The sequence below is a fragment of the Dermacentor andersoni genome, chromosome 1, assembly GCF_023375885.2.
Source record: "Dermacentor andersoni chromosome 1, qqDerAnde1_hic_scaffold, whole genome shotgun sequence".
NCBI lineage: Eukaryota > Metazoa > Arthropoda > Arachnida > Ixodida > Ixodidae > Dermacentor > Dermacentor andersoni.
This window is the reverse complement of record NC_092814.1, coordinates 51070964-51081840: the sequence shown is the minus strand read 5'-3', so window position 1 is coordinate 51081840 and position 10877 is coordinate 51070964. Positions and strand designations below refer to the sequence as shown.

Sequence of the window (10877 nt, the reverse complement as noted above, 5' to 3'; positions counted from 1 at the left end):
AGTTTAGCTTAACCGGTTTGCTACCCTACACATGGGAGCGGGATGGGGAGATGAAAGATGGGGAAAGGAGAGAGAGAGAGAGCACAGTACACACATCGTCCGTTAGAGTCCATCACTCTTGCGTGGTACGTAATACCACTGTCACAGCCGCTTGTCCAGTCCCGTCTCTTTCAAAAAGCGAAGTAGTCCCTTCGTCGCCTTCAGCTGCGATGTCTTCTGTTCGCGGCATGTGAAAATCGTTTCGAGGGACAATGGTCTAGTGTCAAGGTGCGCTAGAACGGATGCGAGGGACTGTCGCTGAACATTATATTCAGGACCGTCGCACAGAATGTGTTCCAGAGTCTCCTCGCAAAGACAGGCATTGCAGGGAGCGTTGTCGGCCATTCCAATGCGGAATGAGTAAGATTTCGTGAAAGCCACCCCTAGCCATAAGCGATAAAGCAGAGTCGCCTCTCTTCGGCGGAGTGCAGTTGGCATACAGAGATGCATCCAAGAGGGCAGGTGGTATTGAAAGTTGCTCCGGTTGGTCTGGCTGTTTGGTGTGCACCATAGAGAGAGCGTGATCTCCTGTGCAAGCACTCAAAGACTGCTAGCTGCGTCGGACCGTGAAAGTGGTATGGCCTCTTCTTGTGCGTCTTCAAGAGCTGCCCGAGCGGCATTATCGGCGTCTTTGTTTCCTATGACGCCGCAGTGACTTGGCAGCCACTGAAACGTCACGTGGTGTCCTTTCTCCTGTGATATATGGAGTAGGCATCTAATATCGAATACGAGCTGTTCGAATGGCCAGCGACGCAGAGCTCATAGCACAGATTGTAGGGCTGCCTTTGAGTCGCTGAAGATTGACCATTGTCGAGGTGGATCCCGATTGACGAAACAAAGTGCAGCGCGAAGAGTAGCTAGTTCCGCAGATGTCGATGTTGTTGGGTGGTCAGTCCTAAAGCTGATGGTAATAGCTCTTGCTGGGACAACCACAACACCGGACGAACACTGGATGTTTGTGGAACCATCAGTATAAATGTGTTCACTGTCCGCGTACCTCTCGTGCAGAAGAAGCAGAGACAGTTGTTTCAGCACAGGCGACGACAGTTCAGACTTTTTCCCGATTCCTGGTACACTGAGATGGGATGTGGGGCTGATAAGACACCAAGGGGGTATCGATGGTTTAGATGCAGCGGTGAAGCCCGAGGGAAGTTTGTCGTTGTACTTGACGATAGTTTTAGAGAATGATGCTTGGTGCCTGTCTGAAGGTAGTGTTGCAAGGTGGTGATAAGGGGCACGTGCAAAATGTCTGATGTGCGTTCTCAGGGCTTCCACTGTAATTTGAGTTCGCATTGGATGGTCCCGAGCAATCGCAATAGTTGTCTGTGTTGACGTGCATCTGGGCAAACCAAGGCAAACTCTGAGTGCTTGAGCTTGTGCTGCCTGCAGAACACGAATATTTGTCTTGCAGGTGTTGTTCAGTACAGGTAGACTATGTCTTAAAAAATCGAGAAAGAGAGCTCTGCAGAGTTTCAGCATTGCGTCTACTGACATCCCCCCCCGTCTTTCCTGTCAAGTATTTAAACAACTGGGAAGCTGTCGTCAGGCGCCGTTTCATGTAGGCCACGTGCGGGCTCCAACAGAGGTCTCGGTCAATAATTACGCCAAGAAATCTGTGGGTTCTGACACAGGAAATGGTCCGCCCATTGGTTGAGATGATATAAGGCGTCATCGGTTTGCGAGTAAATGACACTTGGGCGCATTTTTCTGGTGATATGCTGAGACCTTGTTCGCACAAGTAGTTCGCTGTCACAGTCGCCGCTCTTTGAAGCCGCGCACGTATCTGAGGACGTGTGACTGCCGAAGTCCAGACACAGATGTCGTCTGCGTATATTGAAATTTTTATGGTAGTTGGCAAGTATTCAGCAAGTCCAACAAGAGCGAGGTTGAATAGCGTCGGGCTGAGAGCACCGCCTTGAGGAACGCCCCTGCTGGTATAGCGTCGCGTAGTTGGGCCATCGTCAGTTAACACATAGAATGATCTTGCAGATAGGTAACTTGCAATCCACAAAAATACTCGACCACCTAGGCCAACCGTCGCAAGATCGTCAAGAATGGCCTCGTGTAATGCGTTATCGTATGCCCCTTTCCCATCTAAGAATAAAGCTGCAGATAAACGCTTACGGGACCTTTTGTGCTGGACATATGAAACGAGATCAACTACATTGTCGATGGAAGAACGGTCACGTCGGAAACCAGCCATGGAATTCGGATAAATATTGTAGTGTTCAAGGTACCATTCCAGGCGGCCAAGGATCATCCGTTCCATTATCTTTCCTACACAGCTGGCCAGCGCTACTGGGCGGTAAGAAGTGAGCTCTAGTGCGGATTCGCCCTGCTTTAAGAGTGGCACCAGGCGGCTTACTTTCCATTCGTCAGAAACATTTCCCTCCTGCCATGAGGAGTTGTAAAGACTCAAAAATTCTATCCGTGCGGATTCTCCGAGATAGCACAAGGCTCGGTATGATATACCATCTGGACTCGGAGATGATGAGCGCCTGCAGAGAGCTAGTGCCGCTTCGAGCTCCTCCATTGTAAAAGGAAGGTCCATGCGGCAATCACGGGAATGGGGCACGTCAGCTCGGGCTGGAGGATGAGCTGGTCTACTCGAATAGGCGGGCATTACTTGCACAAGAAGTTGCAATGCATAATCGACTAATTAACAAACATTCACTAATTAAGGTTTTAGGTAATTACCTTATGGCCTATATTACAATTGACAAATTCTAGTCATGCTGCGATATTTGAAAGCTACCGGATTGAGAAAGCGTCTGTGATCCGGACAGAGTGACCGAATGATATCCCTAGTGGACTTTCTCTTCTTTTAATCTTTCCGCCCTCTTTTCCCTTTTCCCAGTGTAGGGTAGCCAACCGGGCTCAGTCCTGGTTAACCTCCCTACCTTTCATTTATCATTTGCTTTCTCTCTCTAGCCGTGGAGTTCGCAAGGCAGATCCACTTGGAACGAATTCTCAGGATGACACCAATTTCGAGATATTAATTCCCGAACTTTGCGGAGAAAGACACTGCGTTCCAGTTACTTTCTTCACAAAGCGTCGTTTTGTGCATTGCAGCACAAACGCTTGAACACCGATGCATTTCTCCGCAAAGTTCGTGAACTAATATCTAGAAACTGCAGGTCTCATCCCGAGAATTCGTTCCAAATGGATCCGCCTTGCGAACTCTACGGCTATAGAATTTGTAAAGTGCAATATTGGCCATAATATAATTAGTTAAAATTATTTGCGAATTTCTGTTAATTAGCTGATTATGCAGTGCAATTTTTGGTGCAAGTAATGTCTGCCTCTTCCAGTAGACCAGCTCATGAACTAGAATTGCGCTATCTGCCACAGGCAACCTTTAAAAATTTTTGAAAGTGTTCGCTGAAACACCTTGCATATAGGGATACTATGATCACTCTATCTTTTTTTTTGTTGTTGTTGTTGTTGTTGTTGTTGTTTACAGTTACTTCAGAGATACACAGAAAGAGAGCGAGAGAGAGAGCGAGAGAGAGAGAGAGATTGCGTGTAATGTTTGTGACCGGTTATGAGTTTTTAGCTTCAGGCATATGTGGCTTCCGTGACGACAGCGTGCGCCCCCGACCACATCGCTAATTCACTTCTTCGAGAGGCTGTTAGAATCACTGGCGTGGTAGGCAAGAACAAGATACCGAATTCCGAGCTGTAATGCTAAAGCTTTGGGCTTAGGCTTTTAATATTTCATTTAAATATACCTTCGTATTCATATGGCAGAAAGCCTTTGATGGAATTTACGTGCGGAGTTCATATCTAACAACACTGAACGCATGCTGGGGTTCTTAAGACGCAATTTCTCATTTGCCACTGTTCCGGTGAAGATACGTATATCTTTATGCAAAGCACTAATACGACCTAAACTCGAAAATGCATGTTTCATATGGGATCATTGGTATGCTTCCATAACGGACATGGTTGAGTCAATTCAGAATCGCGCCAGCCGCTTCATTCTGCCCGGTTATTCTCGTCATGCTAGTCTCGTCGATGAAATTAACCCTTTGTCTACCTGATCGCGCCTTGCGGCGCAAAAGTGCGTGTCCATGTCTTTTAATAAAGTTTATTACACTAACCCGGAACTTTAGGAGCAACTTGTGCTTCTTCCGGTTTGCATGTCGCGTCACGCGTTGACCATCAGTCCAAGGCTGGAGCGAGTGCCGATTTGCAGCTCGAGCGCTTACCTCAACTCGTTCATCCCGCGCACCAGTACAGCATGGAACCACCTCCCTGCCTCCATCGCTGCTATCACCGACAGTACCAACTCTAGGAAAGTGTGCCACAACTATTTCATGTTATCCCATTGCTCTCCGTAATGCCCTATGGACCTTAATTGTACTAACTAACTAACTAACTAACTAACTAACTAACTAACTAACTAACTAACTAACTAACTAACTAACTAACTAACTAACTAACTAACTAACTAACTAACTAACTAACTAACTAACTAACTAACTAACTAATCAACTAACTAACTAACTAACTAACTAACTAACTAACTAACCAACTAACTAACTAACTAACTAACTAACTAACTAAATATAATTTCCGCGATTGTTCAAGTTACAGAGAAGGTGCTTCCACAAGCACGCAGAGAGTCGCAATTTACACGTAGTTTTTCTGCAAGCAAGCTCTATTGATACCCGTTTGCCATGCTGCACAGTGTGCAAAGCTGCGACACGCTCGTACTGTGTGGTCTCAACGTGGTCTCAACGCATGCATCACTGAACGTGTAGCCACGCATCTCCTTGCAGGTTGCATTCCTCGACACGCCAAAGTGTTGCTTGTATCACAAGTCCTTATGAAGAAGGCCTTCCGACCATAACATAGGCGGAACTGGCCGAATGCCCGGAGGCCGAAACGCGACATGGGAAAATGTGATAAATTCAAGCTCCATGCAATAAAATCAAAGTTCTATAAGTACGCATATTTCTGACGGTGACTTTAGGCATATGCAGTTTTTGTGGCGTCGAACTCCGCGGTGTTTTCGCATTTGTTGCTCCCAATAGAGGACGCACTTAGCGTCGTGAACAACGCCCTCGCTTTCTCAGCGTTGCGAGTTGTGCATGAGCGTACGGAGCGACGCGATACACACGTGCAGCGTAGCAAATTGAAGGCGATGGTTATACAACGAACTCTCTTGAAACGAGGCAAATATACACGCAATGAGCGCTCTAAGACGTGCAGCTACGTACAGGTGGGGAAGTATTTTGTAAGAGTCAACGTAGTGGACATGTCCATTTCATCTGCTGCTGAGAGAGAGAGAGAGAGAGAGAGGAATACAGGAAGGCAGGGGTGTTAACCAGTCAATAGTCTGGTTGGTTACCATACGCTGGGAGATGGGAGAAGGGGAAGAGAAAGAAGGGAGGGAGAAGGTGTAGATACGTGTACGGACAGCACTTGAGTTAAAGCCGCTCGCGTAAACCAGAAGTTCTGAGAAGACACAAAAGTGCCTTCTGAAGTTCTGATTGGCTGTGGCGCCTGGCTGCTGTAGACGCGCAGCCCAGCCCAGCCAATCAGAACTTCAGCAGCAGCCGAAATGGACATGTCCACTAGGTTGACTCTTACCGAATATCTCCCCTGAGGCAAGACGAAGGTGACAGCATACTTAGTACATAACCACGTGAGTGTTATCAATTTTCGGCATTTATTCATATACGGTGTGCATGATGAGGGTGCTAGTTGCACTTAAAGTAACTTACAATAATTGATGGTAAAGACCGCTGCGCGTATTCGAAAATACTGCTAAGTGTTAGATAAGACAGGCTTTCTTATGCGGCGCGGTACGCGACATGCCTGAAGTTGCCCACAAATATCCTCTAATTGTTGCTTTGTAGCCGGGTGATTTTTTTCTGTGCTCTAAATTTACGCGAGGTGGTGAGAATGAGATGTCATATGTATCTCGGCATATTTCCGTTTCCATCAACTATGCAGGGCCTTCAAAGTTAATCTGACAGTAATTTCAATAAAAACGTCATGTTAGCTTCACAAAATCTGCTTGCAAAGACGGTTTATGCGCTTTGGTGGGCGCAACTTTCAAACGCGTACATTTTGACCTGTGCTCTTCAGCAGCTGAAACAATTGCGATTGCATACAATTTCCTAGCCAAGAGCGGTATAGTCATGGAAGCGCTCAGAGCACACGTAAGACTTTGCTCGAGCCATTGCCTATCATCTAGCCTCACTGCCAGAGGATCGACCATGTGCCTCCTTTTGTCAGACAGTCCTGCCCTATCGTCCATACCTTCCATAAGGTTATACAGCTCCAGCGAGAGTTCCGCTTCCCACATGGTGCTTGGCTCAAGCAAAAGTTCGACTAATGGTACCAGGAATACGAACAAAAGCACAACTTTCGTCTCCAACACTCAAGCAGCTTTCACTGCTCTTGCTGTACGGGACATAGAACGGGCATCATCATCTATATATTGACGCTTCAACCACGGTGAATGGGTGTGCAGGATCGGTGATATTTCCTGCAAAAACCTCCAACGTAAAGATTCGACTATCTCACCAGACTACATCGACTGCCGCGGAGCTCGCTGCTATTCGTTGTGCACTTAGCGTCATTTCTGATGAACTGCCCAAGAAATGGAGAGTGTTCAGTGACTCCAAGGCTGCTCTTCATTGTTTGGTTTCTGCCTTACGCCGCGGACACCACGAACAACTAGTTCTAGAAATCAGACTGCTGCTTCACCACCTTGTCGAGCAAGGACACGACATCACGTTCAAGCCACTATGGCATAATGGGCAATGAGCATGCCGATGCAGCAGCACGATCTGCACACGAGGGGGCTTCCAAGACTCCATTCCATTCTCAAGAACAGACACAGCAATGGAAATTCGTGTGCTTGCAAATGAAGTCATACGATCTTTATAGAACACACTAAGCTTGAAGCATACACGTCTACACCGACTGGACCCCTCCCTTCGACTTCGACCCCCATCTGGACTCTCTTGACTCGAGACAGCAGCCCTTTGACGACTGTGGCTTGGTGTCGCTTTCACAAGATATTTCACCTACCGAGTCGGTATGAACGAGAGCACGGCTTACAGTCACTACGGCGGTGAAGAGACTATAGAACACGTACTTTGCTACTGTCCTCGATACAGCGCACATCGACTGTCACCAGCGGCCGTGTTGGCACGCCTTGACGACAGGTGCCTTCAGAACAAACAGTCTTGGAATGCACCGAAAGTCGCGCCGAAAGTCGGTCAAGGCTTTGTTGACCTTTTTACGTGGCAGTGGCGCCTATTAGAAAGACTATAATGATCCCATCCCGTCCCCCCCCTTTTTTTTTGCACGCCTTCTTTTTGCCGTCTTCCCCTTTCCCTTCCCCTAGTGCAGGGTAGCAAACCGGAGGTTTCAACTCTGGTTAACCTCCCTGCCTTTCTCTCATTTGCATCTCTCTCTGTCAAACACATAATTAGCAAAAACTTCCTAAGATTTTTTTTTTTTTTTGCTGTCACGATTATTGCGTATGGTCACACTTGAAGTGTCAAGGCAATCGTATTTGAAGAGAACTTTGCTTGATTCTCCTGGAGCTCTTCTGCTCCGAGATATTCGTCATCAAATTTGACACTCAGTCATATAATATTGAATTCAGGGACGTGGATCGCGACACAACGTCAATATGCCCATTGTTCCACAGCTTACTGCGAGTGGTACATCGGTAACAATCAGGCTGAACATGATAATAGCTGTGCTCTGACTCTGGGCTGGCGAAAACAAGGCAAAGACTGACTTTTTCCCTTGCCTTCACGCGCGCTGCAACGTAATCGTCCGACTTCGTCATGTAACAATGGGGGCTTGACGTCGTGTCGAGATCCAGTCCCCTGAATGCGAGATTACATGACTGAGTATCAAATCTGATTATGAATATCTCGCAACACAAGCTCCAGGAGAATGGAACCAAGTGAAGTTGCCTTCACGTACGATCATCTTAACGCTTTGAATATGAAAATATGCGATGATCGTGATAGCACAAAAAAGTTAATCAAGAAGTTTTTTTTAGTTTTCAAATTATGGCTTGGATGACTACGATTGCTTGTGAGAATAGTGTCCTCTAGCTAGCATCGTTTTTTTTTTTTTTTTTTTTACACTTGGGAAGACCGTGTACAGCACGCATTGGAGGCGTGTTAAAGGGACACCATATGTATATAATAAGTCGATGTGAACTGCTTAAATATCATTCCAGAAACCTCGCAACGCTTGTTTCATGCCAAGAAAGGACTTAGCTTGCGAGAAAATAGCATTTGAAGGGTGCGAATACCTTTTTCGAAATTCACATTTCCCGCAACCCAACCGGGGGAGTGGTGACGTTGCATACGCCATCACCACCCTTTGCTGCCGTCGGCGAGTAAAGCGGCGCCAGACAGACGGCGGCACCGAGCCAAGACAGAGCCCGCAGTGAGGGAAGCTCACAGTAAGGGAAGTGAGGGAAGCTCACAGTAAAATTGATTATGAAGAACGACTGAGAAATATGGAAGAGAGTATAAATGGGCCGGGAGAGTGTTGAGGTATCTGCACAGGAAAAACATTGATTCACAGTGGAGGAGAAAAACTAGGAAGATTACCAGCAAGTATGCGGCCTGTATAGGGTGGGAAACACAGCAACAAAGAAGGTTAAGCGGAAAGTCAGAGATGCTGAAACAATCTCATGGGTGGCGGAAATGGAAAAGAAACCTGCCACGAGTAACTACTTAAGAGGAACAAACGCAATCAGGAAAGAAACAATTTATGATAACTCAAATGGAAGCTCATTACTCTTCGAAGCGAAATCTGGATGCCTTAGAACACGCGCCTATAAAGCGAGATAAAAGAAGGAAGAAGAAGCATGTGCTTGCTGCGGTAAAGCTAGGGAAACTATGGAGCATGTTTTATTAGAATGTGAAGACGTCTGCTCAGCGGTCGATTTAGGCACCACTGGCCTCCTTGGAGCCCTTGGGTTCAGTAAGAGCAGGGGTAACGTAAACATGTCCGCTATAAAGATTAGTAAGAGGCGACTGGAAGATTGGTGGAAGAAAAGTAGGGAAACGACAAAAAACGAAGACGTACAAAAACGAAGTTCGCAATAGGGGGTCAGAAAATGTGGTTGTGGGAGTTCATAGTGTTTTTTTTTTTCTTTTTTAACCTAGGTAGGACATTAGACAGTATAATAGCAAGAGCTAGGTGGTGCAACCCACCGCCCCGTTCCAAAGGGGACGCTCATAACATCCATCCATCCATCCGTCCGTCCGTCCGTCCGTCCGTCCGTCCGTCCGTCCGTCCGTCCGTCCGTCCGTCCGTCCGTCCGTCCGTCCATCCATCCATCCATCCATCCATCCATCCATCCATCCATCCATCCATCCATCCATCCATCCGTCGAGAGCGGTGGATCCACCGCTGCAGCTGCTTTTTGGTCAAGCGACGTGGACGGTTCGGACATCCCGCAACATAACATGGAAGTTGAATTCCCTGCCACTTGCAGTTTGTGCTAGTTTCGCGAACCAGCAAAACGAGCGCAGCACTTCGCGACAACGAAACAGCTGAAACGCGAAAGCGTGGGCGGCGCAGAGTCGAGCGAAAACGAAACCTTTCGACCACCCGCGTCGTTGTCAAGGTTAATAATTTTACTGAGTTCCAATTCTAAAACTGAAATAGCACTGGATAAGCAGTATTTTATTTCGTCTTATAATACAATACAATAATGTTTTTTGCGACGAGTGGTTGAGTGCTATATCCCGGCCACGGCGGCCGCGTTTCGATGGGGGCGAAATGCGAAAACACCCGTGTACTTAGATTTAGGTGCACGTTAAAGAACCCCAGGTGGTCCAAATTTCCGGAGTCCCCCACTACGGCGTGCCTCATAATCAGAAAGTGGTTTTGGCACGTAAAACCCCATAATTTTTTTTTTGGTTGAGTGCTAGTCGCATGATTTAACTGAGGAGTGCTTTCGTCATTGGGCAAGTGCTTGAATGTCCCGGGGGAGCCTCTAATCATGTCCTGCATTTACCTCAGTTTCTCAATTATTAAGGCCCTGTTCGCGATAGCCTCTAATCATGTCCTGCATTTACCTCAGTTTCTCAATTATTAAGGCCCTGTTCGCGATAATATTGACGCCTTAGAGATTCTCACGCACTAATCTATCACTTTAGTTTGACTTATTCTTTGCCCTTAGTGTCCCTTTAAAGATCCTCTGGTGGTCCAAATTAATACGAAGTCCCCTACTACGGCGTGCCTTATAATCAAATTATGGTTTCAGCACGTAAAACCCCAGAATTCAATTAAAAAACCCTGTACAGCTGCTGCAGGGCAGTCGTCAAAAATTAGTAGCCGCCACTGTAACCTCGTTCTAGACTTCGCGTACTCAGCAGCGGCATCAACCGTACACTATCATAACCATTACGCACCCTTCCAAAACTTCCTGCATTTCATCATACAAACAGAGCTTACTTTTTCAGCACAGAAATCTACAGAACTATTCTTAAGTGACTCGCCTGTTAAATCGTTGTATGAATCAAAAGATGATATTAGGTGAAGTGAATACTTACAGCTCCAACAATTTCGCGACCTCTCGCTGGAACAGTCACCTGTAATTAAAACGAATACACACACAAGAATAAAAACTGTGCCACTTTCCGCATGGCATTAGATAATGACCTAAAGAAACAGTCTTCTAACGAACTGAGACTGTCACTTAAAAAATAACAATACTAAGAGAAAGAAAAGTGGGGTCGCACAGTTTTGTGACATGCGTGCGAAAAATGATCACCAAGTATGACATCATCAAAGCCACATACCCACCAACGTAGAATCGCACTTGTAATGAC

At 46.6% G+C, this 10877-nt stretch overlaps 1 protein-coding gene across 1 annotated transcript in view; it reads right to left on the bottom strand.

Annotated features, from left to right (window-relative positions):
• Window positions 1-10629, bottom strand: part of LOC126545357 (uncharacterized) — a 111295-nt gene extending 100666 nt beyond the window's left edge. The window contains exon 1 of the mRNA XM_072288557.1: window positions 10599-10629. The gene's annotated coding sequence lies outside the window, so the exon portion shown is untranslated. The remainder of the gene's footprint in view (window positions 1-10598) is intronic.
• Between the last annotated feature and the right edge of the window lie 248 nt (window positions 10630-10877).